We start from the raw sequence: 8,366 nt of genomic DNA on the forward strand, positions 1-8,366 counted from the left end.
CGGGGCGGCCTCATACCAAGCTTCCACCAGCCAGCTCCTCAGCCTAACTCGTTAAGCTATTACTCAAAAATGTAACGTCAGAGGGGAAAAACTCCCATAGCAATTTTTCATTCCATTTTTAAAATGGAAACAAAATAAATTTTGTCTGGTTTAACAGCGCTTGCCCAAATCGTGCCGGATACAAAATTTTCCATCTTCTCAAACTCACGAGGTTGCGTCAAACACTCGCATCCTCTCCTCCCTGGCTTGTCAGTTCGCTTCGGAAAGAAATGTCTACGGGAACGTTTTGGGCAGATGTTTTGAAGCAGTTTCTAATATCACAGAAGATGCCTATCGACAGCAGTTAAGGCAGAGGAAGGGTCCGTCCGTATGCAGACGCTCATGCTCTAGCAAACACTTCACTGAAAGGAGCAAGCGATGCGTGTTACTTTCCACAACCCATTTGACTACTGGTAGTTTCAATCTGTAGTTTGCTCTTAGCAGCGAGGAGATTCAGGAGGGGATCTTGTACCTCTACCAATTCACAAAGGCCTCCTGCAGTTAGAAAAGCAAGAAATGCAGATACATTTAAGATGTAAGCATTCCCTCAAGGCTGTAAAAAGTATTTTGCACTGGGCAAACTATTTAAGAGGACTTCAGACCGATGCCTCCATTATTGCCCTCCAAAGACATCCTGCTTGACAGCTGGGAGTGCAAATGATATCACCACCACCTTGGCTGGCTCATCTCTCCAGGTTTTCTCTACAGCCGATTAGAAGAAAAAAAAAAAAATTTCCAGAAAAGAAGGTGACCCAGAGCACTGAAATTCAGTTCCCGCTGAGCTGCCCTACAGAAAAGATCTTCTTGTCCCTACTGATTACCAACGGGCCTGATGAAATCAGCTGATCCAGTCAGAAGCCTAAACTTCGGACAACTCAGACGTCCCATTACTGATACCGCTGTCTTTTACAGTTTATACCATAAACTGCAAGAGCAACAAGGTCAGTTAAACTCTTTTTGTAACAGACCAGTATCAGCTTTTTAAGGGACCAGCTGTCATTCGGTTTGTAGTCAGGCACCGGAGCACCGCCGACGAAGGGAACGAGGTGACGAGCAGGCAGGCTGCGACGAGGCAGGTGCAATGGCACACCACAGAGGAGGTAAAACTTTCTGCAAGGCGAACACCAAAGATTCAATACTTTCTCGCTGTTACGCGGGAGAACCACAAGAGAGGCACCTCTGGAACTGTATTTAATGCTACAACACCCCAAGCCCAGCCAGCCAGCTGAAAACACCCCGAACCCCCCACTCCAAACCACCCCAAAGCATCACCTGAAGCAGGACGACCGCTGAACGTTCCAAAGTGCTGCGTATGCTATCAGACCACCGCCGTAGCCAAAGCCAAACAGCTCGTAGCAAACGCCCGAGCTGCACCACCGAGCAGCTGGCCTTTTCCACTGGACCGCACCGTAAGGAAGAAATTTTGCGAGAATCTCAGCAGCCCTTAAAGCTGCTGTCGTGTGTCTGGAGAAAAAAAAAAAACCCTAACACATAGTACCACTCCTACAAAAAAGGGATAGAGCTTGTTCTTATATAAGTATGTATATTATTTAACACTCAAAAACAACAGTTCCATCACATCTATGCAAAACCAGAAGTGGTGAGGAGCTGAAGAAATAGGGGGGAAAAAGAAAGATAATTCCTGCTCTATTGTATCTATCCCGTTTTCTTTATTTGCCTCTGGGCAAGTCAAGGGCCCTCATACTGCAGAACAAGGACCACTATCCATTTTCTTTCGCTTCCTTTGTTGCAGCACAAGGTGCCTGATGCGAGTATTTACATCTATTAACCATCATCTCCTATGAAATTATCTTTTGGATCTGCAAAAAAGTGATTACAAAACAACTTAGAGGTGAGATAAACAAATGCAGGCCAGCTTCTCAGGCGTTGGAACCACCGCTCCTGCTTTTGCGGTCATCTGAACCCATTTTGCTCTTCCTGAGATTAAACAAACACATGCCGCCGAGATGCACGCGTTGCTTCTGAGGTAGATGTGAAGGACAAGGCCTAGGTAACAAAAATAACTTTCGAATAGGTGTTAGTACATTCACACTGCAAAGAACATAAAAGGAGGCAGGAAGCAAGGGAGGGAAGTGTCTCTCATATCATATTTAAGTGACAGTACAAGTAGCAGTGACTTTTTTCCCTGAACTGCTCACAGATACAGGATCATTGCTTAATCTTGCAATAATCTTGTAAATTCTATTCCTTTTTTTTCTGAACATTACAGAAATTCACTGAATTAAGAGCAAAACTCATTATTTTTTTTTCCGCTCATCACCCAAGAATTAGATGCAAAATAGAGCGAGTTTTCTTGTAAAAACAGCTTCGTCCTACTTTATGAACTAGTTATTCCTCACTGCAACCACCTCCCCTTGCTCAGAATATTATGTAGTGCTAAGAAGCTCCTCCAGGCTCTACAAACCAGCCACGATAAACAAGCTGGTTTACAGCAAACAGAAATCCATACCCACACAGGAGTGTGGCCGCTGGCTGAGGCGAGCAGGTGTGCCCGCGTATCCCAATCCTAAACTGATCTGAGCAAGGGGTACTAGGAAGGGACATCCAAGGGAAGGGATAGAACTGGAAGAACGAGGGTGAAGGCAATGAATGCATGTATTTGAGAGTTTGCCCTGGTAAAATCTTGGACTAAGATAAATTTCACTGACATTTCTGCACATACAGGGACGAAATTCTCCAGAGATTCAATGTGAAAAGTTATTTAAAACATGCACAAATTTGATAGTCAGCCTTTCAGTTCAACCTATTTTCTGCATTTTAGTGAGAGCAACAGGGGAAAAGAAGATTTAAGTCTTATAAAATAATACGAAGAAACACATTTTCCATTTCAGAATGCGACACTTTTAGGACCTCATGGAAAACATCCTTCAAGGATACCAAACCTCGGCGGCATCTGCGGTGGCCTGCATGCCAAGCACATACCCAATAAACAGGTAACTCAATGTCAACCATGTAAAGACAAAAGCAAGCCAAATTCAATCTTACTTGAAGATGTGGCTTTCTAACCTACCACAGAGGAAAAAGGCATTTCTGCAGGAAAAAGACAGTTGGGGCTTTGCCTGGCTTAAAGAGTAGCAACACACAGACTTTGTTATATTAGAAAACAAGAGCATTTTGCTTGAACCTTTTCCAGACCATCCTTGTTCTTTGATGTTTCTTCTCTACCTGATATCTTTTCTAGTTTTTCATTCACATTCCTGATGGTACTTGACATTTTCACAGCATCATCCAAGAAGACTTTTAAAAAAAATAAACCCAGAATGCAAATCAACGTTCTCCTTAGTCCCTCTCCCTTTGCTATCTGCCATACCAGTACTGCCTCATCCCTGCAGCACGTGCAACCTGCTTCTCCACCCAGCTGCATTCCTGGGAGGGTCCAGTCCAGGAGAAATAATGATTTCTGCTTTACTCTAACTTCCTCTCAAGTTCTTCCCTCCCTTGGAATATGTCTGAGCACACCTCTGAACACGTGAAGTAAGCCCATCACAAAAGCACAGCACTTTGCGATTTCTGAAGTTGAAAACCCAGCGTTAGACAGTCTCTGGTCAGATGGGCTTAGCGTGTTCCCTCGGCTATTTCACCCCCTCACCACCCCAGGCTTTCAAAGCTGGTCTCACAGCGCTGTCTGGGGGTGTGCGCATACCTGTACCTCTGTGTAGCACCACTCCCAAAGTGCCTCTGAGGAGGCGTATTCACTTTTGCTCGGGCAAAGCCACAGACTGGAAGGAATAAGCTCTGGCAGTACTAAGTTATTTAGTAATTCAAGACTGTAACAGATTAAAAAAACAAACAAAACCAAACCTTGTACAAAGACCTTTTCCCATGGTGGTTTCCAGGCAGAACTGCACTTGGTTTACATCAACGAAGCCCTTTAAGTGAAAGCTACATAACTGGGTCAGAAACCGTGCCTTAGGAAGAAAAGTTGCTATTCCTTCACTCCTGAGCTTCCAAAACTTTAAGAAAATTTCTTTACAATGTTTCCTTCAACAGATCTCAAATCCTCCTCAGATGCTGCCATCTTACACGGACCCAAAGAGAACTGGTGAAAGGGAATGACAGCCCTCCTCACAACGGCAGACGCTGGGAGGAGTCACTGACAGAGTGACGAAGGCTCTCTACCACACTCACCTTTGGAGTGTTCACCTGGAAGAGATAAACTGACATTACTCAGTAAACTTGGTTCAAGCCAAAGGCCTGATAAACCCCACTTGACAGGCAGAGAGAAACGTGCGTTTACAAGCTAGGGCCAAGCAGCGTCTAGGTTAAACACCAGAAGGGCTGAAGTCTCTGTCCTGATGACAGAGTAACAGCACTCAGTGGGCTGACGGTAAGATGGAAGGAGTATGACTCTTCTTCTAGGACACCAAATTTCCACAAGCTGTCTAAAACACGCATAGATGACCTGGCTTCAAGGGACATGTACGGAAAAGCCATCTTTTCAGAAGGCGGCAGAGGTGGAGAGGCTGAGGAACCTGCTAGGAGAACCAAAACCCCGTCAATAAACCCAAACCACAACTCTTCTCCAGGCAAACAAACACAGTAGGATAATTACTGGACTGGAAATAGTTTGAGACACAAAGAACCAACCCTCTAGATTAAAAATGGACTGATCCTAAACAAAGGATTAAGGTATGACAACAAGCAATGCAAACAAAAGCTGGAGCAACAGTGTTCTACAGCCTCGGTGCATGTCATCCAAGTATTCCAACAGGATACAATTTTCCAAGCCTAGTTTCTGCAACAGATACACACTTCCCTACTTTTCTCTTTGCTGTTCATGAGTGGTTTGGGCTTCTCAACAGAAGTATGGATTTAAAAGGGATGGGAATCAGACTTGCAAGCAGTATTTGACAAAATCCTTTTACGCTACTAAGAAAATTGAGGTTTATTAGGGAGAGCATTTATGGAGATTCAAAAGCAGCAGAGAGACACAGAAAATACATGAGGACTAAAGAAACAGCTTTCACTAAGCAAAAAAAAGATCAAGGGAGGATGCCCTCAGCTCCATACTGGGGTAGCAATGTTACATATAAACTTGAACAAACCGTGAACACATGAAAAGCAGCAACACCACCTCTCCCCTCCCCCACAAAAAAACCTGAACAGCTAAAATCCACAGATGACAAAATTATTTACAGTTGGTCAAAACCAGGGAGGACTGGAAAGAATTCCAGATGAACCATGCAAGGCCAGGCCAAGGGGCAAATTAAATCCACCGCGGATCAATAAAAAGCAAAGTGCATTTAAATGAAAAACGTGAAGCACTCAAAACCGATTGTTGGGTTTAACAGTTCTGCAGTAAATATTTGAATCAAGTCTCCAGCAAATAAATCAAAAACACTGCTAGATATGCAAAGACATAACTTAGAAATACTCCTTTTCCCCTTCCATTTTAGGGACAAAAGCATTCACATGATTATCTAAAAGATAAGGGCGACAGCACTGTTGTGCCACAGCATAAATCAGAACATGTTCTCCATCGGAGTGCTGTGTTCAGCTCTTATCATCTGATCTCTTCTTGAGATAGCAGACGTAGTAAAAGGTTCAGAAAAAGGGGACAAGAATAATTTTGGACAAAGATTTCTGCACAGAAAGAGATGGAGAAGTCTGAAGCGAGCACACTAACAAGAGAAATATCAAAGATATAAAAAAAGAACTGAGGAAAAGACTACAGCACTCCTCTACACTCTCCTCATGCAGACACAAGGACATCTTTGAACCAGCAATACACTTAAAACTGCTAAAAGGAAACGTGTGTTTGTTTAGTTGGTTTGGTTCTGTGGCAGAGCTACGTTGGGTTTTTTTAATTGTAGTTTTATCCAGTATCTTGCAACAAACTATGACGAAGGCAAGGGAACACATAAAGTTCATTAGAAGGCTTCAGCCTAAGGATGCTCCATACAGGGTAGCTGACCTCTCCGGTCAGGGTGGTCTTTGCCATGTTTGGACACGACACCACAACGAGAGGGCTGACACGCTGGAGAAGCTGCTGGGCTGCATCAGGGCAGCGCCATCACAGTGGTCCAGCACAAAGCCCGTCCTTCCGACGCCATCTCTTTGCAGTGTTCACCCAAGTGCTCACACGCGAGGTGCTTTCGGCAGGAGCGAGGTATTTTTGCCATTAGTACTACAGCGTACGCTCTTCACCAACTTATTCCTGCGCGTACGAGCCCCGTGTTATGTATGACAGCAAGAGAGATTTTCTGTATCGAGAAACCACCCCAGAACTAGGTTAGCCTGGCAGGCTTGCAGCACTTCATTTACATATGAGTCAATCCGTCTGCAATACAAACATTAGTGATGCATTCCCCACTGTCCTTCTATTTATACTCACTATTTAACCTGCAGGCATCCCGAGTTAATTAAACAAATCAATCCCATTGAGATAATTGTGTCTCAAGCAAATTAACACAATTAGCCTTTTAGAAAGGATATCCGAGCAGTACCCAATGTATTTCTTCATATAAATCATGTGCTCGTTCCTCCAACTGCAGGTTCGTGGCTATCTAGGAATCTGCGTTGAAGTGAAAAATGTCATGACACACGAAACTGGCTGATGTGGGACTGTAACAGCCAGCAGCTTCTCTGTTTGCATCACTGGTACCTCTGATTTCAGTGGAAGTAAATCAGAAACAAACGTCCTTAGAGGAGAAAGCGGGGAAGGGTCGCACTGCACTGGGCACTTCACAGCTGTATCACTTGGAGGACAGTCCCCGCTCCTGACCGGTACATCCCACTGGCACTTACCACCACAGTGAGGTAAGGAGTGACAGGTTAACTGGATATACCAGGGGTTAAAGATGTTCTTAAACCTTTCTTCTCCAGCTCAGGTTTACAAAAACTCTAGCATAAAGCTGAAGTTGTACAAATGACATCTTGGTAACCATCCTGCTTTGGAGATCTGCACCTTCACCCCTCACATACACCAAAGCCCCTGTCACAGTTTAACACATATCATCATCCTTGGCCACCTGCTGCCAAGGCTGCTTTGAGGGTGGTTTTATTTCCTGGGGCAGCCTCAGATTAACGCGACACACCTCAGCCTCTCCGGTCACAGCCCACCCTCCACCCAAGTTCTGAACCACGCTGCACCAGCACGGCCAAGGCAGGGGTAGGCACCCTTTGCTACCTGTCCTGGTAACAGGCCACAATTTTTGGCAGAAAGCTGAAGAGTCTCCAGCTACTGCAGTAAGATTAAGCAGAGCTACTCCGTCAGAGCCTGCAAGGAAAAGCGGTGAGAAGCACTGAGCACCCTCCAACTAAAAATTGAAAACTTAAGTAACAGACCAATGTGCAAAACCACGACCTCGTCAGCTGAAGCACCAAACCAACTCCACTCGAAAGAGGCATTAAAGCATCTGCGCAGCACAGTTGTGACACTGCAGACAACGACCTCAGAGCCAGCCATGACGGTTACTGCCTTTTGCGTGAGCAGCGAGGGCTGCTCGAATGCAGGGAACTCCATTTCACAGCTTGTGAGAGGCTGCTGAGCAGCGGCAGGTGGAAGTGTGTGTGTGTGTGTGCATGCAGGAGAGACAGAGGAGAAGAAACATGTTAACAAACCAAACCACTAATAATTGTCTTCTCGTTTCTCTCAGCAGATGATTCAAGAAGGGGTGAGCTGCTTCTCTCGGTGCCTTCCATGGGCTGCTAGGCAACTGAGCGGCCGCGCAGGGCAGGTGGGCATCCAGCGTTAACTTCTTTCTCTTTTTGAGGGAATTAAAAAGGCTTACCAGGACATTAGCTGCAAATCTGGTAACTGGTACTAAGTTCCTGAAAGTAATTACGGAGGGAAAAAGAGGGAAGAGAAGTGATGAGAGGGAGAGACAGAGCAGGGGACGAGGCTGGCCAGCTGCTGGTCCTACACAAATCAAGCCTTCAAGCGCGTCCTGCTCAAACTGCACAGACGAGCAAGGGAGGAGGTTAGTCCCAGCGTCACATACTGGGCCAAACAGTCCATCATCTCCCATTTCTCGTATGGCCGTTCTGAGAGGCACACTCCACCCAGCATGTTCATTACGTCCACAAACCAGTGGCATAACAGAATCTAGGTCTACTCATTAAAAAAACCTTACAAAAACGTGTACTCTTCAGAAAAGTCAAAAGTAGCAAAGCTTCATTTATATGGCACCTAAGTTCCTTTTACAGTAGGAAGTGGGTATCTTTATACAGAGGCAGTCTGACTTCTGCGCTGTAGAAAATCAGGTTCCAGAAGACTTAACACCCTATCAACTCACACAAACAGCCCGAACTTTTACATATCTATCTTTACGAGTCAGAGTCAAAACGGACACCAGATACAGCAG

This window comes from Buceros rhinoceros, unplaced genomic scaffold, assembly GCF_000710305.1.
Source record: "Buceros rhinoceros silvestris isolate BGI_N320 unplaced genomic scaffold, ASM71030v1 scaffold9008, whole genome shotgun sequence".
NCBI classification, from domain to species: Eukaryota; Metazoa; Chordata; class Aves; order Bucerotiformes; family Bucerotidae; genus Buceros; species Buceros rhinoceros.